Below are 25,863 nucleotides of genomic sequence, written 5' to 3'. Positions count from 1 at the left end.
TCACCTGCACTGCATATTTTCAGCAGCTTTTACACTTTACACTACATTGTTATTGTTTTTACCTTATTCAACCTCAGTGCTCTATTAAATGAATAGTATGCAAGACAAGTTTTTCCACTATGTATTGTTACATATGTTATGTCTGTAGCCCCCTCCTTTGTGAGAATCACAAGATCACTGTTGGGTTGGGTTGGGTCAAGGGGCCCAGGAAATGGGAAAAGAGACGTGCAGGCTGGCTCATTTCCCCGGCGATGTAAAGCTACGGGATCTGGCCATTGTCTCTTGGAGACCAATTTGTGGATTGAGCTACTATGCTACGTGAACGCCCTCAGGCAAAGTGGGCTGGTTGAGGGAGAGATTGCATCACCCCCAACCTGATTGACATCTACGACCCTGCGAGTCAGAATAAAAGAGGGTCTGTAGGAACAGTCCCTCAGACGCACCAGAAGAAACATTAAGCGACCACGTAACAGCAGGAAGTCATCTGAAGGAGGCCATGTGCGTTCAGTTCCGTTGCTGAAATTGGTGGCTGGAACCACAGAAAACGGCTTTTAGCTAACAACGGGGAAACCCACTCCCCTGACTCAACGGACTGGCCTCATAAAAGACCTGGGCAAGTTTAAACCGCCTCTCTCTTAAACCCAAAACGCTGCAGCGTGAACGAACTAACAGTGACTGTTATATTTTCATCGGACAATACGTTATCCCCCAGACAACGATAGAGCTTTTTCTTATTGGTTATTATTATACCCGTGCTTTAGATTTAGTATTGACGACGTATATTATCTGTATGTTTGCATTAATCGTATTTTTGTGCCCTTTATCAGTAAAGACTTTTAAAAATAGTACCATCAGACTTCAACGGACCTCTCTATCTTTGCTGGTAAGTGATCCAGTTACGGGATTTCGTAACACATGTGACAATAACAAACCAATACCAATACACATACTATATTCCTGACTGTACTTTGCTATTTTCAGTGCCTGGCATATGTTTTCTTTTTGACCTCAGTCCAGACATTGATCTCCCTTGACAACCACGGTTCTTCAGAATTGCTTTCTGTACCTTTCACCCTTTTAGGAATAGTTTACCATTAACTCCCTTTACAATTTTGAATAACTCCCATTATTATGATATACACCTACTTATAAGTTATTGCTCATGGTCTACTTTGTCAGGTGCTATTTATGTTAAAATCAGCTATTACCTCATTTCATGAGATTACGTTTGCTATAAAATTATCTGTGGAGGAGCCTTGACCTGGTCCAAATAAGAAGTACAGCAAAATGGCCTAGCCAGAAGCAGAGGTTCCTCCTGTAAGTTGAATGGTGGAAAGGTTGTATACTAAGTGTGGGCAGGTGTCTTGAAAAAGTAGGCCTACCTGATACCTCAAACTTAGCTAGCAGTCTTGACATCCATAGAAAGGAAAATATTGGCCTCTATTTGCTAAAAATTACCTAGGTTAGCCAATCTCTCAATAAGCCCTCTTGCCTCAACAGCATAAAGCTGAAGTTTACTGGTGGCTGACTCACCGTAACAGAACTATGATTGTTGATTTAGGGATTTGAAGCTGTATGTTTCTGTAAAACAAATATCAGGAAAAGCACACAGAGGATGTAATAATAACGACATTTTGTGTTTACATTTGCAGTTTTCACCAAGAATTCATTCTCCTATTTATGTAGTTCAGTCTTTTTCACATGCCACGTTTACTTGAAGCTGGAATTTAATGATTTAGAAATGTCTGGTGTGCTCTAGCCTTTTAAGGCTTTCTTGAAATGAAGTTCACTGAATGAACAAAATTATGAACAGATGGCTCATTCAAGGAGAATATTTGGCCGTAGAGTACATGAAAGTATGTGGTTTTTGGATCAAATTGTGGAAATTTCTTCCAGAGCAAGAAGTATACCTTCACCATAACCACTCCAATGGTTCAATAGAAAGACTCATATCATCTTCTCAAAGGCATGTAAGAATAGACAATAAATATTGCTCTTTCCATCAGTGTCCAATTCCCATGAATGAGATTTAAAAAAGCACCCAAAAGCTTATTTTATATGCTATATAAACTCCACTTAAATAATTGAACATAATTATTTGTGAAGTAATTAGAATAAATATTAATATGTGCATGAACTTTTTATCAGAATATAGAAGTATAATATAAATTTAAGAAGAATTAAGTGGACTGATTTAGAAATCTGTCTGTGTTTCAACAGGTGTATTTGTTGCTCATTCTTGTAACAGAAAAACAATTTAATTTTATGAAAGTGCAGGATTGACGCAGGAAGCTATTACTGTGGTTGACAATCAGCCAAGATCTTAGTTTTGGTGCTGAGAAACATCCTAGGAAGCACTGGGACATATCATTAGTAACCTGGGTCCATTGGGTGGTTCAGGTCTTCAATGTCAGACATCCCCGCCCAGACATCTCAGCCAGGGTTGACCAAGGCCCGGCTTGTGTCCCAGCTGCATTGGTCCATGGGTCACATCTCTTGATCCATAGCCATCTAGAGGCTCACTCAGCAGTCCCTGTGATAGTCCTGATTTCTATTTGCAGCCCCTGTAATACCAAAGAGAGACTAGGTTCTGCAGAGTGAAGAACCAGCAAAATCTCTACACCCCACCTCTATAGGGTTGAGTTACATTGAATGTTGAAGCAGGCACAAGTGGCTGAATTTCTCCTCTTGCTACTATTTCTAGTGTTCTTTTGTTTTGATCATTTATCTGCCAGTGAGTCATTTGACATAATGGAAACAGCAGTCACATTAAAATCCACCATCTCAGAGTGAGTCACCTCACTGCTGCTAAACAGAATATGGGAACAAATGCAAGCAGTCAGATATTTTGGCGTTAATTTTCTAAAGCTGCTCAGAAATATTTAAAAAGTATTCTAATCAGCAGCAATTCACAAATGTACAGTATATAAACAATCTAAACCCTTGCATTTGCATTGGAGTACTGCCTCTGAGTCAGAAAGTGCAGGGATTAGGCCAGGCTAGTGAGTGAATTCTGTAGTTGGAGCCTAGTAATTCAATCTTGCCTGCAAATCATGTCACAGGGAGTAGCAGGGCCATAGAGAGCAATGGGCCATTTTTGTCACCTGAAAAAGCATTTTTTTTTTGCTGAGATCTCGTCAAAACGATCAGGCATGCAGCCAGGATGTATGCTGCTACTCTGGCTGCACGTCTCCTATGGGAGGTTGGAAATTAAATTTCTCTTATGTGGCCAGCGCTAGTTGCCCTAGACTGGAGGTAACGTACATCATTGTTGCCGAAGCTGTTGGAAGAGCACTGAACTTCTCCATTACTGCTTTTTAGAATATGGTGCAGACTGTGGATAGGAGAAAAGAAGGTCCACTCCCTTCCGAGGACTGAAAGCTCCATCCCAGTCCACCTCATCATGTACTGGCGACCTCCTCTGTGGAAGGGTATGCATTTCTCATATTGGATTCATCAGTTTTCTCAAAGTTTAAGATGACAGCAAGTCATCCTTGCTTGACAGGGGCTGCCTCAGAAGAAGTATTTCAACAGCACCACTGCCCTACCTAATACAACCCTCCACTTTCCCCACACCCCCCACCCCATTTAACATATCATGAGCATTCCAGTACTTCACTCCTCACACTCACACTAGCGTCCAGTAACTACTGTTACGATCTTAATATTCCTATCAGCTGAGCATCATCAACATGTTTCATCAGTCCTACTTATGTTGCAAACGAAATGGCCCATCCTCCTTGGGCGCAGCAACAGGCAGCATGTATTTGCTGTGCACCAGCTATCGTGACTTAAACAGTAAACATTATGCCTTGCTAGCTATATCTTGACCTACTGGTTTGAATGAAAATGTGACAAAAAGTAGCTCAGGCAAATGAAAACCAAGCTCACAGGTTTTAAAGTAAATACTATATTGATCTATTAAAGAGATTTTCTGAAAGACCAAAATTTAGTTCTGTATCTTGTGCTGTGTGGTGCAAGTTATGGGAAGAGCCATTTAGTAAGATTATTAATCTGTGTACTATTGATGTTAACAATTCATTACTTATTTACTTACCCATTGCTCATTATGCCTGCTGGCATTTGGGGCTGCAATGAAGGTCCTCTATCTGTCTATCCTTGACCAGTCAGATGTGGAAGGATTCCTCATTGCCTTTTTCTGTTACAGTTTTGTTTGGCCAATCAGGGTTGTTAGCTCTGAGCTGAACCCCCAGACCTAGAGAACTGGTGGACAACTCTCAGTCTCGCTTCTACCCTTCGACCCATTTAGCATGAATGATCCTACCGAGAGCTAAAGCATAGACCATAACATAGAACAGAATTAGGCCATTTGGCCCATCGTACCTGCTCTGCCATTTTGTCATGGCTGATCCAAAATTGCTCAGCCCCAATCTCCTGCTGTCTTCCCATGGTTGAACAAACAGGAATCTATCAACCTCTGCCTTAAATATATGTACAGACTTGGCCTTCACAGAATTCCATAGATTCACCGCTCTCTGGCTATTCTTCTTCATCCCCATTCTAAACGGATGTCCCTCTATTCTGAGGCTGTGTCCTCTGGACCTGGACTCCCCCACCTTAGAAAACATACTTTCCACTTCCAATCTATCAAGGCCTTTCACTATTCGATAGGTTTCAGTGAGGTCACCTCCCATTCTTCTGAATTCCAGTGAATACAGGCCCAGCACCATCAACTGCTCTTCAAATGCAAAGCTGTTCAAACCTGAAATCATTTTAATGAACCTCCTTTGAACCCTCTCATTTCAGCACACCCTTTCTAAGATAACGGACACAAACCTGCTCACAATACTCCAAGTGAGGCCTCACCAATGCTTTATAAAGCCTCAACATTACATCCTTGCTTTTATATTCTAGTCCTCTTCAAATGAATGCTACCATTGCATTTGCCCTCCTCACCACAGACTCAACCTGCAAATTAACCTTTAGGGAATCCTGAACAAGGACTCCTGAGTCTCTATGCCCTAACTCTAGCCAGCATAACTCTCCGGGTCATTGAGGCACGCAAGCCTCCAATCCATGACTTGTGATCTTCTTGGAGGAACAGTTCATTAAAAGGAGGTAAAATAGGCAGGTCAAATCTTCCATCAGTTCAGTGTCCATCACTGATTTGATGTCACTGTTGTCAAATAGGACCTCAGCACTTTAACTAATGCATCCCTTATTTCACATACTGAGTACACATTCACAACAGGAAAGACCCCACCAGCGCGATATGAAGGGATTCTATATCTGTTAATTTTTAAGTGTCTTATCAAGCTTGTTAGTCCATTTCTAAAGTTGAATAAAAACTTTTGGCCCCAGAAATGGGTGAATAGCTCATTTCAATTTGTAAGTGTCGCCACTTTATTACATTTTTAATCCTGACCCCAACATTATCTGTAGCTGAAAACATCCTGAACTGAGTTTGGAAATTCTATCACATGATCTGATCCTGCTCAACTAGTGTTATTTTTTAAAACTGTGAAGGAGTTCTTTATACACAGGATATCTCTCCAAACTAGACTCAATATGTAGGCAAATCTGTAGCAGAAGAAATTTGTCATTGTTTGTGTATGGAATGTGCTTTGGAACTGAACAAATATTGCCTTGTTAGTGAGAACTTATAGAGCACAGGACATAGAACATAAAACAGTGCAGCACAGAAACAAGCCCTTTGTCAAATTCAATTCAAAGATTCAAGATTCAAAGTACATTTGTTATTAAAGTATGTATAAATCATGCACATAGCAACATAAAAACATAGAAAACCTACAGCACAATACAGGTCCTTCGGCCCACAAAGCTGAGCCAAACATGTCCTTACCTTAGAAATTACCTAGGGTTACCCATAGCCCTTTGTTTTCTGAGCTCCATGTACCAGTCCAGGAGTCTCCGCCTCCACCACATGGCAGACCGTTCCATGCACGATCTTTTATAAATTCTAATTAAACTAATCACTAAAAGCCTGCTAAACTAGTTCCTCTGCCTAAATATCCTTACCTCTCTGCATCATCATATGTCTATTTAAGAACATCTTAAATGCATATACTCTGATATTAGATATTTCTCTTCAGAGAGAAAGTTACCCGTTGTCAATGCTATCTATCCTCCTCATCATTTTATATACTTCTACCAAGTCTCCTCTCAGCTTCCAGCACTTGTGCAAATCAACCCTAGTTTCTCCAATCTCTCCTTACGGCACAGGTCCTCTAATCCAGGTACCATCCTGACAAACCTCTTCAAAGCCTCCACACCCTTCCTCTCATGAGGCAACCAGAACCATAGTCCAGGTGTGACCTAAAAAAGTTGCAACATAACTTTCTGTCTCTGACACACATGCACACACACATTCTCCCTCTCCCTCTCCTTCCCCCCTCTCCCTCTACCCCACTCCCTCCTCCCCCTTGTGGTTCTATTGCTGTAATGAACTGTCTATCTCATACTTTGTGGACGAGTAATCTTCAGCAGTGCTTATAAAGGAGAGCACAACGCTGATCCTCGCAATTGTTAATGATCATCAAGAGAGATGTAAATAGGAGCAATACTATTGGCATTTCATCCTGCCTCATTTGCAGCTGCAAGTAAAGACCATTGTTCACTGCTCTAACGTAACACCTGAAGCAAGATCAAATAAAAAATCTAACCTCACACGCTGTCTGATGTATATTGATAAATTGGTTTATTCATGTCACATGTACTGAGGTATAGTGAAAAACTTTGTTTTGTGTGCCATCCAAAGATATAATTTTATCACATCCATACATCAAGGTAATAACAGAATGCAGAATATAGTGTTATAGTTACAAAGAAAATGCAGCACAGGCAGATAATGAGTCCATTTTGTTGTGCAACCATCAGACTCTTAAACCAAAAGGGTAACTTCACTCATCTTCTTATGCCCCCTCATTGAAATGTTCCCACAACCTATGGACTCAACTTTCAAGGACTATTCATCACATGTGCTCAATACAAACTGCTTATTTATTATCATTATTATCTTAAAATATTTTTCCTCAACTTAAGCTGGTAAAACCTGAAGTACAGGTATGGCCAAGCACAGTTATTTCTCAAACACAAGGAAATCTGCAAATGCTGGAAATTCAAGCAACACACACAAAATGCTGGTGGAACACAGCAGGCCAGGCAGCATCTGTAGGAAGAAGCACTGTTGATGTTTCAGGCCGAGACCCTTCTCAGTCTCGGCCTCAAACGTCGACAGTGCTTCTTCCTATAGATGCTGCCTGGCCTGCTGCGTTCCACCAGCATTTTGTATGTGTTACAGTCATTTCTCAATTGCTAGGAACTTTCGGAGTATTCCAGTGGTGTTTAGTTTTGTATCTATCTTGAGGTTTACATTAATATTGCTGTGTAAGCCTAATTGCTTAATGATATTGTGTATGGACTTTGGGATAATACCAGAATCAGAATCAGAATCAAAATCAAGTTTATTATCACCAGCAACACACACAAAATGCTGGAGGAACTAACAAGCCAGGCAGAAAAGAAGTACAGACAATATTTTGGACAGCACTGGAGAAAAAAAGATGAAGAGTAGATTTCAAACGTGGGGGTGGGAGGGAGAGAAGAAACACGAGGTGTTAGGTGAAACCAGGAGGGGGAGGGATAAAGTAAATAGCTAGGAAGTTGATTGGTGAAAGAGACATAGGGCTGGAGAAGTCTGATAGAAAAGTGGGGAGGATCACCAGAGGAGGCCATGGACTGACACATCATACTGGGAATGGGAAGCGGAACCAAAATGCGTGGCCACTGGAAGATCACACTTTTTCTGGCAGACTGAGCGTAGAAGTTCGGCAAAATGGTCTCCCATTCTACATCGGTCTCACCGATATACAGAAGGCCACCACACATAAACTCAACAGACTCACAGGTGAAGTGTTGCTTCAGCTGGAAGGACTGTTGAGGACCCTGAGTGAGGACCCTGGTAGTGAGTGAGGAGGTATAGGGGCAGGTGTATCACTTGTTCCACTTGCAAGGATAAGTGCCGGGAGGGAGATCAGTGGGAGTTGCGTAAGGAGCGATCCCTGCAGAAAACAAAGTAGGGGGGTGGGAAAGATATGCTTGGTGGTGGGATCCCATTGGAGATGGTTGAAGTTCTGGAGAATTATGTGCTGGATGCAGAGGCTGGTGGGATGGTAGGTGAGGACAAGAGGAACCTTATCCCTGGTGGGATGACAGGAAGATGGGGTGAGAGCAGACATGTGTGAAATGAAAGAGATGTAGTTGAGGGCAACATTGAAGATGGAGGAAGGGAAGCCCCTTTCTTTGAAAAGGAAGACATCTCCTTTGTTCTAGAATGAAAAGCCTCATCTGGAGAGTAGATGCGACAGAGACGGAGGAATTGAGAGAAAGGGATGGTGTGTTTACAAGTAACAGAGTGGGAAGAGGTATAGTTCAGGTAGCTGTGAAAGTCTGTGGGTTTATAATAGACATCAGTAGATAAGCTTCCTCCAGAATAGAGACAGTGAGATCAAGAAACTGGAGGAAGATGTCGGAAATAGACCAGGTAAATTTGTGGGCAGAGTAGAAGTTGGAGGCAAAGTTGATGAAGTCGACGAGTTCAGCATGGGTTCAGGAAGCAACACCAACACAGTCGTCGATGTAGCGTAGGAAAAGTGGGGGACAGACAGGTTTGGAACATGGACTGTCCCAAGTACCTGACCAAAAAGCAAGCATAGCTGGGACTCATATAAGTGTCTTTTGTCTGAACAAAGTGGGAGGAGCTAATGGAGAAATTATTAAGAGTGAGGATAAGTTCTGCTAGAGAGGAGAGCGGTGGTGGAGGGGAACTTGATGGGTCTGGTGTCCAGAAAGAAACGGAGAGCTTTGAGGCTTTCCTGGTGGGGGATGGAGGTGTATGGGGACTGGACATCCATAGTGAAAATAAGATGAAAGGGGACAGTGAACCTGAAATCATTGAAAAGATCCAGAGTGTGCAAAGTGCCAGGGATGTCACTGGTGTCCATCCACCACTTTTCCTTGAGGATGTCTTGGCTACTAAGGAGGCTAGTACCCAAGATGGAACTGACTAATTTTACAACTTACTGAAGCTTTTTTCAGTCCCATGCAATAATGCACCCCGATACCAGACAGTGATGCATCCTGTCAGAATGCTCACTACGGTACATCCATAGAAGTTTTCAAGTGTTTTAGGTGACAAAGTAAATCTTTTCAAACTCCTAATGAAATATAGTCACTGTTCTGCATTTTTTTTTATAGCTGCCTCAATATGTTGGGACCAGGTTAAAACCTCAGAGACCTTGACATCCAGGAAATTGAAATTACTCATTGTCTCCACTTTTGATCCCTCTATGAGGGTTGGGTCCTGTTCCCTCATCTTTCCCTTCCTGAAGACAACAATCAGCTCTTCATCTTACGGACATTGAGTGCGAGGTTGTTGCGGCAACACCTATCAACTAGCTGGCATATCTCACTCCTGTATGCCTCATGAATTGTAGGTATTACTATTGGGAGAATGTATACCCTGTTCATGTTCCAATTTCCTCTTTTAATTCAGCATATTTCTGTTGTTTTTCACATATTGGATTCTGTATGGAGACATTTGTAATGATCTTTCGAGAATCAATTGCTTCTGGTATGGAAAATTGCAAATGTCACTCCACTCTTCAAGAAGGTAGAGAGGTAGAAGAAAGGAAATTACAGGCCGATTAGTCTGAAATCAATGGTTGGAAAAGTGTTGGAGTCAATTGTAAGAATGTGGTTTCGAGGTGCTTGGAGGCATAAAATAAAATAGGCCATAGTCAGCATGGTTTCCTGAAGGAAAAATCTAGCCTGACCAATCTTTCGGAATTCTTTGAAGAAATAAGGAGCAGAATAGACAAAAGCAAATTGGTCAATGTTGTGTACTTGGATTTTCAGGGGGCCTTTGACAAAGTGCCACACATGAATAAGCTTAACAAGTTATGAGCCCACAGTTCTACAGGAAAGATACTCACATGGATAGAGCATTGGCTAATTGGCAAGGGTCTAAGAGTGGGAATAAAGAGAGCCTTTTCTGGTTGGCTACCGATGACAAGTGGTGTTCCACAGGAGTTTGTGTTGGGACTGCTTTTTTTACGTTATATGTCAATGATTTGGAGGATGGAATTGATGGCTTTGTGGAAATAATTGCAGACAATACAAAGTTAAATTGAGGGTAGGCAGTTCAAAGGTAATCAAGAGGCAACAGAAGGGCTTAGATTAGGAGAACAGGCAAAGAAGTAGCAGATGGGATATAATGTTGGGTAATGTATGGCCATGCGCTTTGGTAGAAGAAATAAAAGTGTAGACCATTTTCTAAATGGAGGGAAAATTCAGAATTTGAGGTGTAAAGGGACTTGGGAATCCTAGTGCATGATGCTCTTAAAGGTTAATTTGCAAATGCTGAGGAAGGCAAATACAATGTTAGCATTCATTTCAAGAGGATTATAATATGAATGCAAGGATGTAATGTTGAAGCTTTATAAAGCACTGGTGATGCCTCACTTGGAGTATTGTTAGCAGTTTTAGACCCCGTATCTAAGAAAGGATTTTGGAGAGGGTTCAAAAGAGGTTCATGAAAATCATTCCAGGATTGAAACTCTTGTCATATGCAGAACGGTTGATGGCTCTGGGCCTCTACTCACTGGAATTCAAGAGAATGAAAGGTTCCCTCATTGAACCTATTGAATGTTGAAGGGCCTCAAAAGAGTGGAGTGGAGACGATGTTTCCTGTGGTGAGGGAGTTTAGAATAGAGGGGTGTCCTTTTAGAATGGTGATTCTTCTTTAGCCAGAGAGTGGGGAATCTGTGGAATGCATTGCCACAGATGGCTGTGGAGGCCAAGTCTTAAGGCAGAGATTGATAAATTCTTGTTTAGTCAAGATATGAAGAGGTAGGGGAAGAAGGCAGGAGATTGGGGCTGAGAGCAAAATGGGTCAGCCATGATGAAATGACACTGAAAAGGCCTAATTCTGTTCCTGTATCTTATAGCCTTATGTATGTTAAGTGTGTTTGGAATGACAATATCTATTAAGTAAAAAGCTCCTGTTTGTTTATCCTGTATTATTACATCTGGCTGGCTGTTATGGATTGTTCTATCTGTAATAACGGATGGATCATAATATAATTTGTGGGAATCTGACTCTAAGACTAGATTGGGCTTGTGTTGATAGTGAGGTATGGTTTCTTATGAACTTGCATTTTAAAGTAAGATTTTGGTGAATGATGTTTGCCATTTCATTGTGCCCGAGTAAGCAATCAAATTGAACTAAACTGCTGTAGGATCCTGTAATGGGCTGGGTTGTGTCTGGTTTCTCTTGGCATTTTCTGCATTTATTGCTTTGACAAAGTTGGTCTTTTATTATGTATTTTTGACTGTTTTTGTGCTAACCACCTGGTCCTGTATTGCCACAAGGACCTCTTCTTCTTCCGGGATGAGGTCTCTTCATTATTATTTTTTAAATGCTTTCTCAGCTCAGGCTGGTAAAACCTGAAGTATTGGCATAGCCAAGCATGCTTATTTCTCAGTTGCTAAGAAACTTTCAGACTATTCTTGTGATGTTTAGTATTGTAGCTTTCTGAAGATGTACAGCCCTAATTGTTTAATGCTATTGAGTAACGACTTTGAGATGACACCAGTTGTAGATATTGCTATCAGGACAATGTCCTGACGAAGGGTCTCGGCCCGAAACGTCGACAGTGCTTCTCCCTATAGATGCTGCCTGGCCTGCTGTGTTCCACCAGCATTTTGTGTGTGTTGCTTGAATTTCCAGCATCTGCAGATTTCGTGAATGTATATACCCTGTTCATTTTCCATAGTCTTTCAATTTTCTCCATTCAATAGTCTTAGAACTGTGAGAGAGAAGCTGTCCTGAACCTGACGGCTTGTGCTTTCAGGCTTTTGTATCTTCTGCCTGATGGGAGGAGGGAGAGGACAGAATTTGCAGGATAGGGGAGGGGAACTCTTTGATAATGTTGGTTATTTTAATGAGGCAGGCAGAATTGTAGACAGGCAAGGAGAGGATATGTCCTCAGTACAATTCTTTTTTATATACTTGGTGGTCCCAAGGTTCAGATAATAATTTGGGAAAATATAAATAATTCTAAAGCAGACAGGAATTGTGTAAAAGTACAGATAAACCTCAGAACTGCTTATTATAATATATCTAATTCTGAAGAACGGGGTCAGAGGAACAGTTTGTTTAAAAGAAACACACCAATTAGGTCTTACAATAAAGTATTATTTTGTCGAAGAAAAAAATTCCTTAGCTATCTCACCCATGTTTTTAATTCCACACAAATTCCTCTGGAAATATATTTTGAAGATTGCTTTTTGTTAGTGATTGTAGTGATCAAAGCTGGGCCAATTTCTTTTAGGTAAGAAGATAAAAATACTAATATCCTGAAAGAGGAAACCAGCCCATCTAGAATGTGACTTCCTGAAGTCTAAGTGGCTGGAGAAGGGAAAGTCAATTCATTCTTAGGAGCTAGATCAATGTTAAATTCTTTTAAGAGGGATGCCCAGTCCATTTCAACAAGTTCCTCCTTTAACTACATCTAGTTGGATTTTCAAACCCCTAGGAAAGCCTGAGGAAAACCTGTTAAGAAACAGTTCTTTACAATCCAGGTTGTGGGCCAGGAGGAACAGGTCCATCAAACTACCTGTGAAACACCCCCTCTTATTTCACGCTCTCACCTATTTCACCCACTCATGAACAGTATCTATCAAAGCAATCATAGACCTCAAACTCACCCATAACTATACAATCACCAAATCTCCCCTATCACTGTCAACTTCCTTGCGATCATTCACTCACATTACTTACTATCTACTCCCCTATATTCCTCTTGCGCTGCCTGCAATTTCCATGACACCCTCCAACCTCTCACCAAGCCATTTCTCACTCTTTGATCTGATATCTGTAATCTCAATTGCTATCCCTTTCCTAAACCAGTTTCTTTCCGGAATTGGAACTGGTTTATTATTGTCACATGTACTGAGCTTGTCTAACATACTGTTTGTGCAGATCAGATCATTATACAGTGCATTGAGGTAGAATGCAGAATCAAGTGTAACAGCTACAGAAAAAACGGTGCAGTACATGTAAACAGTAAGGTGCAAGATCATTTCAAGGTAGATTATGAGGTCAATATGTCTAATAACTAAACATAACAGCAGAGTAAAAGCCTGAGCTTGGTAGTATGTAGTTTCATATTTTTGTATCTTCTGTCCAATGGAAGTGGGGAGAAGAGAGAATGTGCCAAGTTGGGTGGGACCTCTGACTCTGCTGCTGTTTTACTGATGCAGGAAGAAGTATAGACAAGAGCCCATAAAGCGAAGGCTGTTTTCCGTGATGTGCAGGGCTGAGTCCACTATTTTCTGCAGTTTCTTGTGACCATTTGCAAATGCCATAGCAAACTGTTCTAGAAACATAGAAAAACCACAGCACAATACAGGCCCTTTGGCCCATAATGCTGTGCCAAACATGTATTTATTTCAGAAATTACCTAGGGTTACCCATAGCTCTCTATTTTTCCAAGCTCCATGTACCAGATAGTACCAGATTTTGCACCAGATAGTATGCTTTCTGTGGTGCACCAATAAAATTTCTAAGGGTTGACAGTGAAAAGCTAAATTTCTTTAGCCTCCTGAGGAAGACCAGGACAGTCTACTGGTTATGTACGGTCCTACATCCACATTTTAAGTTCATTCCTGCAACTTCTACAGCAACCAATGTGAGGCCACCTATTCATGTGTTTTCTTGTGCAGCATTCCCAGCCTGGTAGAGAGGCAAGATAACTTGCAGTTTGGAAAACTTACTAAAAACTGCACAAAACTAAAATTTTACATCACCCGGAGGTGCAACAACATCTCCTTCCTCAGCATGAAAATTCTATAACAGACATCGTTTCTGAATATTGATGCCCTACGTCAGAATTAAAGGCATGCTGTTCGTAGCCAAGGTGAAAATAATCTATGTTTGAAAATTTTAAAAAAATCATGCCAGGATATACATTCAGTGGCCACCTTATTAGGTACAACTGTACATATGTTAGTTAATGCAAATATCTAATCAGCTAATCATGTGGCAGCAACTCAATATATTCAGTACAAGCATGCAGACATGGCCAAGAGGTTCAGTTACAGTTCAGACCGAACATCAGAATGGGGAAGAAATGCGATCTAAGTGGCTTTGAACATGCAATGATTGTTGGTGCTTGATGGGGTGGCTTGAGTATCTCAGAGATTGCTGATCCCTTGGGACTTCCATACACAATAGAATCAGAATCACAATTAGGTTTAATATCACCAGGAAATGTCATGAAATTTGTTAACTTTGCAGCAGCAGTGCAGTGCAATACATAATAAAGAGGAAAAAAATTGTGAATTACTGTAAGTAATGATGTGTATGTACATTGGTGGCATGGAGAGGGGAGACTTGCAGCTTGGCCAACTGCTGGTCTTACATAAAAAAAAACCTTGCCCAGGGTTGCGCTCTGGAAACTTTACAAGGTGCACATCCATGGTCTATCGAGACTAACGGAGGCCTATATATATATATAAAATTAACTTGGTTAAGTTAAATAAATAATGCAAAAAATAAGAAATAATAAAGTAGTGAAGTAGTGTTCATGGGCTCAATATCCGTTTAGGAATTGTATGGCAGAGGGGAAGAAGCTGTTCCTGAATCACTGAGTGTGTCTGCCTTCAGGCTTCTGTATCTCCTCCCTGACAGTAACAATGAGAAGAGGACATGTCCTGGGTGGTGCGGATCCTTAATAATGGATGCCATCTTTCTGAGACACTGCTCCTTGAAGATGTCTTGGCTATTATGAAGGCTAGTACCCATGATGGAGCTGACTAATTTTACAAGTTTTCTGCAACTTACTTCAATCCTGTGCAGTAACTCCCCTCCCCCATCCATATTAGACGATGAGCAGTTACAATGCTCTCCACACTACATATGTAGAAATTTGCGAATGTCGTTGGTGACAAACCAAATCTCCTCAAACTCAAATGAAACATAGGCACTGTCTTGCCTTCTTTATAGCTGCTTCGATATGTTGGGTCCAGGTTAGGTCCTCAGAGATATTGACACCCAGGAACTTGAAATTGCTCACTCTCTTCACTTTTGATCCCTCTATGAGGACTGGTGTGTGCTCTCTCAACTTACCCTTTCTGAAGTTCACACTCAGTTCTTTGGTCTTACTGATGTTGAGTCCAAAGTTGTTGCTACGACAGTGCTCAACTGGCTGGTATATCTTGCTCCTGTGCGTCCTCTCATTACCATCTGAGATTCTGCCAACAACGGTTGTATCATCAGAAAATTTATAGGTGGTACTGAACTATGCCTAGCCACACAATGAAGGGTATAGAGGGAGTAGAGCAGTGGGCTAAGCACACATCCCTGATCTGCGCTAGTGTTAATCATCAGTGAGGTGGAGATGTTATTTCCAATCCGCACAGATGGTAGTCCTCCAGTTAAGAAGTCGAGGATCCAGTTGCAGAGATACGGGGACCCAGGTTCTGAAGGTTTTAGATCAGGATTGGAAGAATGAATGTGTTAAATACTGAGCTATAGTCAGTAAACAGCATCCTCACATAGTTAACTGTATTATTCAGGTGAACAAGGCCATGTGGAAAGCCAGTAAGATCACATCTGCCATAGACCTGTTGTGGTGATAGGCACACTGCAGTGGGTCCAGATCCTTGCTGAATTGGTTCTAGCCATAACCAACCTCTCAAAGAACTTCATCACTGTAGATGTGAGTGCTACTGGACGATAATCGTTAAGGCAGCCCACACTGATCTTCTTGGGCACTGGTATAATTTGAAGCAGGTGAGAACTTCCATCTGTAGCAATGAGAGATTGAAAACGTCTTTGAACATCCCTGCCTTTTGGTTGGCACAGGTTTTCAGAACTGTATCAGGTACTCCATTGGGGCCTGTTGTCTTGCAAGGGTTCACTGTCTTGAAAGACAGCCTGATGTTGGTCTTCAGGATAGAGATCACGGGGTCACCGGGTGCTGCAGGTATCTTCATAGCTGTATTCTCTCTTTCAAGGTCAGCATGACAGTTGTTGAGCTTGTCTGGGAGTGAAGCATCACTGCCACATATGATGTTGGGTTTTGCTTTGTACAGTCTCAAAAGCTTACAGAGAATGGTGCAAAAAAAAAACACAAAAAACATCCAGGAGAGGCAGTTCTGTCAGTGAAAATCCCTTGTTAATGAGAGAGGTCAGAGGAGACTGGCCAAACTGGTTTAATCTGACAGGAAGGCGACAGTAAAGTAAATAACCATGTGTTGCAATAGTGGTGTGCAGAAGAGCACCTCTGAATGCACAATACAGTGGACTTTGAAGAGGATGGGCTACAGCAGCAGAATACCATGAACATTCACTGAATGGCCAGTTTATTAGGTACAGGAGGAAACTAATAAAGTTGTCACTGAGTATAACTGAGCTTTATTTAAGTTGATACACATTCCAGGGTAATCGTAATTTATTAATGGATGAATTCCTACAAAGAATAGCTTATTCTTTTGAAGCTCTTGTTAGGACTGGAGTGTAGCCAAATGCTCTAAGAGTAGAACATCAGGGAACAGAGATACTTATTTATTAATTGGAACTTAAGTTCTAAATTGAACAAGTAGGGTTGTATTTGATAAGAATAGAAAAACATATTTAAACCTTATCAATGATCAAATTATCAAATCAATGAATGCAGGATTTTTTTAGCGAAGCAGATTTTACTTTCATTTTTATATCAGGTTTAAAAATTAAATTAATGATAATAATTTGTTGTGATGTTATAGATCTGCTTCATTGTCATCCTGGCAGCAGTTATTTGTGTTTCACAGGGACTTTTGTTGTACTCTATAGTCACACGATTTTGTTTTATTTTCTATTTAATTCATCTCTATCCTTTCTGTTTTCGGTCTCCTGGCAACACTCGCAGTTTACCCAAGCCTCTGACAATGTTGCTGCTCATCTTACTCACAGTCAGCTGGTGTTTCCAAACCCTGAGAAAGCTGATATACACTAAGTGTCCACTTTATTAGGTACACACGTACACCTGCTTGTTAATGCAAAATCTAAACAGCTAACCACGTGGCAATAATTCATTGCAGACTTGGCCAAGAGGTTCAGTTGTTGTTCAGATCAAACATCAAAATGGGAAAGAAATGTGATCTAAATGACTGATGGTGGAATGATTGTTGGTGCCATACAGGTTGGTTTGAATATCTCAGAAACTGCTAATCTCCTGGGGTTTTCTTGCACAGTCGTCTCTAGAGTTTACAGAGAATGGAGCAAGAAACATAAAACATCCAGACAGTAGCAGTTCTGTGGGCGAAAATGCCTCATTAATGAGAATGGCCAGACAGGTTCAAGCTGACAGGAAGGCCATAGTTACATTAAATAACCTTGCATTACAACAGTGGTGTGGAGAAGAGCATCTCTGAATGCACAACACGTCAAACCATGAAGTGGATAGGCTACAGCAGCAGAAGACCATGAACATACACTCAGTGACCACTTTACTACAAAGTAGTTACTGTACCTAATAATGCAGCTACAAAGTGTATAAGGGTACAGGGGGGCTGGAACAGTAGTGGAGTAGCCCTAGATACTGACAGTTATGAAAGATATTTAAAACAGGAATCAGTGAACAAAATGAGCACTTGTGCAATAAAGTGAGTATGGCAAATAAGTAAAGGAAAATATGAAGATGGCAAATGAATTAAACATATTTTGTATCTGTTTTCACTATCGAGGATACAAGCAACAGCACAGAAATAGCAGTCAATAGAATTGTACTGGCGGTGAAAGGAAAATTACGAAGAAGCAGGGAAATACCATGGAAACACAGACACTCTCCTTTGTTTTCTGGTGCCAGATCTGATGGCTCAGAAAGGAATACAGAGCCAAGGGCTGATGATGAGTCATCTGGACATTCTGCCTGTAAGTGCTGTGCAGATCATTAGACAGCACAAGTTTTGTTTTTTCCAGATACCCATGGTAACAGGCCCTTTCCTGCCCGACAAGACTACTCTCACCAATTGTATCCAAGTGACCAATTAACCTACAAACCTGTACAGAATCACAGGGCGACAGTGGTTAGAATTAATCCTGGGTGGCTGGTACTGTAAAGCGATATACTACCATGTCACCCACTGGTGCTGTACTGCTCCACACATTAGTCAAGTGTTCTTCCAGAAGAAAGTGATTTTCAACATATTTGAAGGTTTTTCTTTAATTATATTGAATTAGATATGTATGGATCGGGCAGAGGGAAAAAGGGGGAGGGAATGTACCTATTTTTTCTCCTCAGAACTGGAAGAGGCGAAAGTGCTTCTGGGGGCTTTTACTCTACGATTTTCTTTGACAAGGACTATATTGATTGAGTTATGTAAGGGTTGTGTTTGTAGACATGTGAACTCAACAAGCTTGAAAAATACTAAAACTATCTAACGGATGAAGCTCAGCTTCCAACTTTTTCCATGTTAGTGTATAATGAATGGTATGGTTGCAAAATTTGCTCGTGATAAAGATAGGTAGGAGAGGATATTATGAGAATGATATGAAGATTAACAACATTTTTTTTCAGTTCAGTGAGTTGGGAAGGATCTGATAAATGGTTAATAGAGTGCGAAAATGTAAAATTGTTCACACTAATGGGAAAAGTAAGAATAATCCTATTATCTAACTGGTGAGAGATTGCAGGGCTGTACGATGCAGAGATTCTGAGTGTACTCCGACATGATTTTAAAAAAAGATCATGTAGAGAAAAGTTAGGAAAGCTGGGAAAACATTAGGAGAATTACAGTAGAAGAGCTAACGTTTCAGTTGTATATTGGGAACATGATATCACATCTGTAGTATTGTGTTTCGTATCAGTCTCCTTAAGGGGAATATGTATTGGAAGCAGTTCAGGTTTTCCTATACTCTGTCACTTCAATTCATCATCCCATTCTCACTCTGACCCTTCTGTTGATGAACTCCAACTGTTGCAACAAAGCTCAAAATATGAACTATACCTTTTCTGACTACATCCTTACCGATTCAACAATGATTGCAATCATTTCAGATAGCCTTTAAACTAGTATTCTGACTTTTTTCTTGATCTTCTCTTCTAGTACTTAAGATTTATTCATCTCCTCCTATTTACACCTCCTTTATCTGTACCTTTTCCTTAATCCCTGACTATTACAACTTCCTTTTAGTCACCACCATCACCAATATCTCTGTCACAGATCTCCCATTTCACTTCCTCCATTCTTTCTCAATTTTTCTGAAACATAAAACTTGTTTAATTTCTAATTTTTCCCGGTTCTGATTAAAAACTATTGACCTGAAAAGTAAGTCTGTATGCCGTTTGACCTGCTGAATATTTTCAGCATTTTCTGCATTAATAGCAATTTTAATATCGAGTCTTCACTTAACTTTGAGTTTGTGTGAGTTAGTGATGGTTGAATGTGATAGGTGAACAGGACTTGGTCCAAGTCAGGGAAGGACAGCAACATTTTAGATGAGTAATTATGTGAAGGATATAATGATAGAAAGCAACCAGGAATACATTGGAATTCATAGGTTCAGGGATGACAAAAGCATAATTGGAAGTTTTAGTATTTGATAAGCTGAAGCAAGTGCAGTACTAAATGACACACCAAATATGGAAGTGGGTTAATGATCTTAACAAAGCATCAAAGTTGTGATTGGGTTGATTCGACTCAATAAGCTCCCATGAAAATCAGTTGAAAAGGAGGACAGTTTTAGCAGCAAATAATGGCATATGTACACTATGGTGTTCCAAATATTTAGATGGACAAAATTTCTGCCCCTTTTACTACTACGTCTTCATCTGGCAATATTCAAAGGAGCAGTTGGGGGAGTGGGAGATGAGTTAGAGCTGTGTGTCATCAGCCTGTTTGTGAAACCTCAGGTTGCTTTTTGGAATGATGTTACTGTTGTGCACCTTTCCCCTATGTCTTATAACAAACAAGAATTAACTCAGAGTGGTAGCAAGGAAACACTGACACCACATAAGAGCTGATGATAGCTTTGCACTCTTTCACCAGGGCCTCAATATCTCTCAAAAACTAAGGTACCCTAAACCTGTTATCCTTGTCTATCATTCTGACAGAAACATACAATCTCCATACTCACAAAATTTCACTTTTGCAGGCTTCCCACTTACCGATTATACCTATACTAGAAAACAACCTGTCCCAGTCCACACTTGCCAGATCCTTTCTGATGCTATCAAAGTTGGCCTTCCTCCACTTTAGAAACTCAACCCGCGAACCTGACCTATCTTTTTGCATATTCACTTTGAAACTGGTGGCATTATGGTCACTGGATGCCACGTGTTCCCCTATGCAAACTTCTGTCACCTGCCCTGTTTTACTCCCAAATAGCAGATGAGGTATCACACACTCTGTCATTGGGACTTCTAGATACTGATTAAGGAAACTTTCCTGAACACATTTGACAGACTCTATCCCAAGTAACCCTTTTACTGTATGGGAGTCCCAGTCAATATGCGGAAAGTTAATATCACCTACTATAACAAATTTATATTTTTTTGCAACAGTCTGCGAGCTCTCTACAAATTTGCTCTTCTAAATCTCACATACATTGGGTGGTGTGTATTATAATCTCAATAATGCAGTCATACTTTTCTTATTCCTCAGCTTAACCCATAATAACCCACTAGATAAGCTCTCCAGTCTATCCTGATTAAGCACTGCTGTGGCATTGTCCCCAACTACAATGCTATCCCTTCCCCTCTAATCCCTCCTACTCTATCATGTCTAAACCAACAGAACCCCATAACACTGAGCTACCAGTCCTGCCCCTCCTGCAACCAGGTTTCACTATGGGCTACAGATTCATAATTCCACATGCTAATCCGTGCCCTGATCTCAAAACCTTTCCTACAATACTCCTTGCATTGAAATATATGCATCTCAGAACATTAGTCCCACCATTCTCAATCTTTTGACTCCTAACTTTGTGTATAGGCTTAACAACATCCTTCTCCACAACCACTCCACAATCTGTACTGGTGCACTGGTTTCCACCCCCCGTGCTGTGGACCTGATCTGAAACATCCCTGACCCTGGCACCTGGGAGGCAAGATACTATCCACGTTCCTTCACATCCTCTAACAATGGAAGCCCCTATACCTCTGCACTCCTCCACCCCCTTTCATAGAAACATAGAAAACCTACAGCACAATACAGGCCCTTCGGCCCACAAAGCTGTGCTGAACATGTCCCTACCTTAGAAATTACTAGGCTTACCTATAGCTCTCTGTTTTACTAAGTTCCATGTACCTATCTAAAAGCCTCTTAAAAGACCCTATCATCTAGATCCTATTTTAAGACCCTCTTAAAAACCTCCACCACTGTTGCCAGCAGCCCATTCCATGGACTCACCACTCTCTGAGTACAAAGCTTACCCCTGACATCTCCTCTGTACCTGCTCCCCAGCACCTTAACCCGTGTCCTCTTGTGGCAACCATTTCAGCCCTGAGAAAAAGCCACACAATCAATGCCTTTCATCAGCTTATACACCTCTATCAGGTCACCTCTCATCCTCCTTCACTCCAAGGAGAAAAGGATGAGTTCACTCAACCTATTCTCTTAAGTCATGCTCCCCAATCCAGACAACATCCTTGTAAATCTGCTCTGCACCCTTTCTATGGCTTCCACATCCTTCCTGTAGTGAGGTGACCAGAAATGAGCACAGTACTCCCAGTGGGGTCTGACCAGGGTCCTATATAGCTGCAACATTACCTCTCGGCTCTTAAACTCAATCCCACGATTGATGAAGGCCAATACATCATACACCTTCTTAACAACAGAGTCAACCTGTGCAGCTGCTTTGAGTATCCTATGGACTCGGACCCCAAGATCCCACTGATCCTCCACTCTGCCAAGAGTCTTACCATTAATACTAGATTCTGCCATCATATTTGACCTACCAAAATGAACCACTTCACATTTCAGGGTTGAATTCTATCTGCCATTTCTCAGTCCAGTTTTGTATCCTATCAATGTCCCGTTGTAAACTCTGACAGCCCTCTACACTATCCACAACACCTCCAACCTTTGTGTCATCAGCAAATTTACTAACCCATCCCTCCACTTCCTCATCCAGGTCATTTATAAAAATCACAAAGAGTAAGGGTCCTAGAACAGATCCCTGAGACACTCCACTGGTGACCGACCTCCATGCAAAATATGACCCGTCTACAAACACTCTTTGCCTTCTGTGGGCAAGTGATTCCTGGATCCACAAAGCAATGTCTCCTTGGATCCCATGCCTCCTTACTTTCTCAACAAGCCTTGCATGGGGTACTTTATCAAATGCCTTGCTGAAATCCATATACACTACATATACTGCTCTTCCTTCATCAATGAAGGAACATCCTCAAAAAATTCAATCAGGCTCGTAAGGCATGACCTGCCTTTGACAAAGCCATGCTGACTATTCCTAAACATTTTTCACCTCTCCAAATGTTTATAAATCCTGCCTCTCAGGATCTTCTCCATCAACTTACCAACCACTGAGGTAAGACTCACTGGTCTATAATTTCCTGGGCTATCTCTACTCCCTTTCTTGAATAAAGGAACAACATCCACAACCCTCCAATCCTCCGTAACCTCTCCCATCCCCATTGAAGATGCAAAGATCATCGCCAGAGGCTCAGCAATCTCCTGACTCAGACTCCCTTCTCAGTCATACTGACTCAATGTCAGTCACCCAGTCCTGCCTCCTGCAATTTAAGGGTGAATACCTCCCTGGAGATCCTATCTATCACCTCTTCATTCTCCCATATGATCCAAAGGTCATCAAAGTGCAGTTACAGTTCCTTGACAGCCTCTGACGGGCTGCAGCCCAATGCACATTGTGCAGATGTATTTACCATGAAGACTGGAAGTCTTCCAGAATTTTCACATTTCTTACACAAAGAACCTACCACAAACTCTGGACGCATTCTCACCACTCTAACTATATACAAAGTTTGTACTAACAGATAAAGAAAGAGAAAAAAAGCTTACTACAACCTTACTTAGAGCCTCCACCTGTTCTCACTCGAGCATGTTGAGCTAAAGCCTGAGCATTCTAACACTTGGCCCACTCACGCAATGGCTGCTTTGCTTACATTTCACTTCTTTGTTTGATCTTTTACTGAGTGACTAATAAATTGTTATGATTGCAGTCCACTGGAAAGTTCCGAAAGGCCCCAAGCTTCTTTTAAACTCACACCACCTCTGCCAAGTAAGTGACTGTCGTGATGACTGCAGCCTGCTGAAAGGTTCTGATAGGCCCCAAGCTTCTTTTAAACCTCATGCCTCCCCAGTCAAAGGAACAACTGCTAGTGATGATTGCAGAGCAGCAAAAGGTCCCAAAAGCCCCCAAGCTCTTTTTAAACCAGCCAAAAAAGTGACTGCTCACAATGATTGTCATCCTTTCAGAATGTATACTTGATTATAGAAAATTAAAAAGAGGAGATGGAGCTTTTACTAATCTCAGCGAATATAGAGGACGGAAAAAAGGATGTTGGGTGATCAGCAGTTTAATTGTAAGTAGATCTGAGTGAGCTGAAGGTAAGCTGAGCTCAGAGAAGGGCTGGGGGTGATAGAGGCAAGGATGATCCCGAAACATTGAACTGAGAGAGCAGGACTTGATTATATCTCTTGTGATGGAGCTTGTTCTGAATGATGATCAACTGGTCATATGTCCAAGTTAAATCTCCCATGCATGATCAAAATGCAGATGGAAGGCCTTCCTCATGAGAGGGTGGCAACTTTAATGGATGCTCGGTATTAAAGGAGGAAATAAAGATGTATGTGAGTAGATTGGTTGATGTGCAAATGTTCTAGGCAATGGAATCAACAACTGTAAGTGAATTGGAAGAGATCCTTTCCCCAGGGAAAGAAGTAAATGTTTGAGACAGAATGAAGGTACATCATGAAAAGGACTTCCCTTTAGTCACAGCACAAACAGGTAAAACTTTAACAAGTTCTAAGAAGAATAATCTAAGGAATTCAGTGTTTGACAGGAATAAGGTGGTTAGGTCTTTTGGCCAAGTCAACAATTTCATTGTCAGCATTATATTTACCATTAACTTGGTATATTACCCACCAAGCCATTGTCTGATCAATGAGATTACATTGTTGTCCTTAGCAATGAATGCCTAAGGCAAGTCTCTACAGGTAATACACCAAACCATTTTGAAGGAACTTAATCAGGTATCTAAATTAAACATAGTGTGTAAGTAATCTGTGGAAATACATGATACACTTCTAGCAGCAAGCACATGTGCCTATAATTATCAGTGAAATACTTTGAATCATCCAGTTCTGTAGGTAGCAGTATTCTAATTTACAATGTTAATTATTAATGCATTATTTAAATTGCATTAAGTAAATATTCTAATTATGAGGTAAATACTTACATTGTCTTTTTAATTTTTTTCACTCTGTACTATGACTGTTGTCAATGACGGAGATAATATAGCACTTCCTTATCTCCTTATCTCATGTTATCAATGGGAGATTAGATTCCTTCCACAAAAACAGCAAGTGTACGTGCATATATACATTGTATATATGTTTTCACCCCCACCAAAACGCATAAGGCACAATGATTTCCCTGTTGTGAATTTAAGGTTTGTTTTCTAGGCCCAAAACATTTTCACTATTTCTATAACTCATAGTGACAGCCAACATTACCTATTCCAGCCCTCAACTAATAGTCCACATTTCATGCATCTTCATTTGCATGATGTGCACTCAGTGGTGCACTCTCTGATACTGTATCCCTCTTAAATTATGGATTCATTTTGATTGGATTCACTTTTTTTGATGGCCTGTCTATTCTTGATAAGATCACGATCTTGGGTTAAAGAGGCCATATTCTATCTAAGTAACAATAAGGCCTTAAGAGCAAATGATATTGCAACAGCCCACAGTTACCATGAAAAACTTTTGGCGTGAATCCACAAACTCATCACTGTCACTTGAGAAATGAAGCCTAGAAAACCTACAGCACAATACAGGCCCTTCGGCCCACAATGCTGTGCCGAACATGTACTTATTTTAGAAATTATGAGGTTAACCATAGCCCTCTGTTTTTCTAAGCTTCACGTATCTATCCAGGAGTCTCTTAAAAGACCCTATTGTACCCGACTCCACCACTGTCGCCAGCAGCCCATTCCACACACCCATCACCCTCTGCGCAAGATAATTTGTCCCTGACATCTCCTCTGTACCTACTTCCAAGCACCTTAAAACTGTGCCCTCTTGTGTTAGCCATTTCAGCCCTTGGATAAAGCCTCTGACTATCCACACGATCAATGCCTCTCATCATTTTATACACCACTATCAGGTCACCTCTCATCTTCTGTCGCTCCAAGGAGAAAAGGCCAAGTTCATTCAACCTGTTCGCATAAGGCATGCTCCCCAATCCAGGCAACATGCTTGTAAATCTCCTCTGAAACATTTCAATAGTTTCCACATCTTTCCTGTGGTGAGGTGACCAGAACTGAGCACAGTACTCCAAGTGGGGTCTGACCAGGGTCCAATAAAGATGTAACATTACCTCTCAGCTCTTAAACTCAATCCCACAGTTGATAAAGTTCAATGCACTGTATGTTTTTTTTAACCACCAGTCAACCTGTGGGGCTACTTTGAGTGTCCTATGAACTCGGACCCCAAGATCCCTCTGATCCTCCATACTATCAAGAGTCTTACCATTAATACTATATTCTGCCATCATATTTACCTACCAAAATGAACCACCTCACACTGAGCTGGGTTGAACTCCAGCTGCCACTTCTCAGCCCAGTTTTG

The 25,863-nt window shown here is 41.1% G+C and overlaps 1 protein-coding gene across 6 annotated transcripts in view; it reads left to right on the top strand.

Annotated features, from left to right (window-relative positions):
- LOC132394047 (putative leucine-rich repeat-containing protein DDB_G0290503) overlaps positions 1-25,863 on the top strand; it is a 97,419-nt gene that overhangs the window by 25,607 nt on the left and 45,949 nt on the right. The window contains exon 1 of one of the 6 annotated variants that reach the window (XM_059969702.1): positions 18,107-18,242. The exons of the other annotated variants lie outside the window; for them this stretch is intronic. The gene's annotated coding sequence lies outside the window, so the exon portion shown is untranslated. Of the gene's footprint in view, positions 1-18,106; positions 18,243-25,863 lie in introns of those variants that run through there. 6 annotated transcript variants of the gene reach the window in all.

This window comes from Hypanus sabinus, chromosome 5 (assembly GCF_030144855.1).
Source record: "Hypanus sabinus isolate sHypSab1 chromosome 5, sHypSab1.hap1, whole genome shotgun sequence".
Lineage (NCBI taxonomy): Eukaryota > Metazoa > Chordata > Chondrichthyes > Myliobatiformes > Dasyatidae > Hypanus > Hypanus sabinus.
This window is presented reverse-complemented; position numbering and strand designations above follow the sequence as displayed.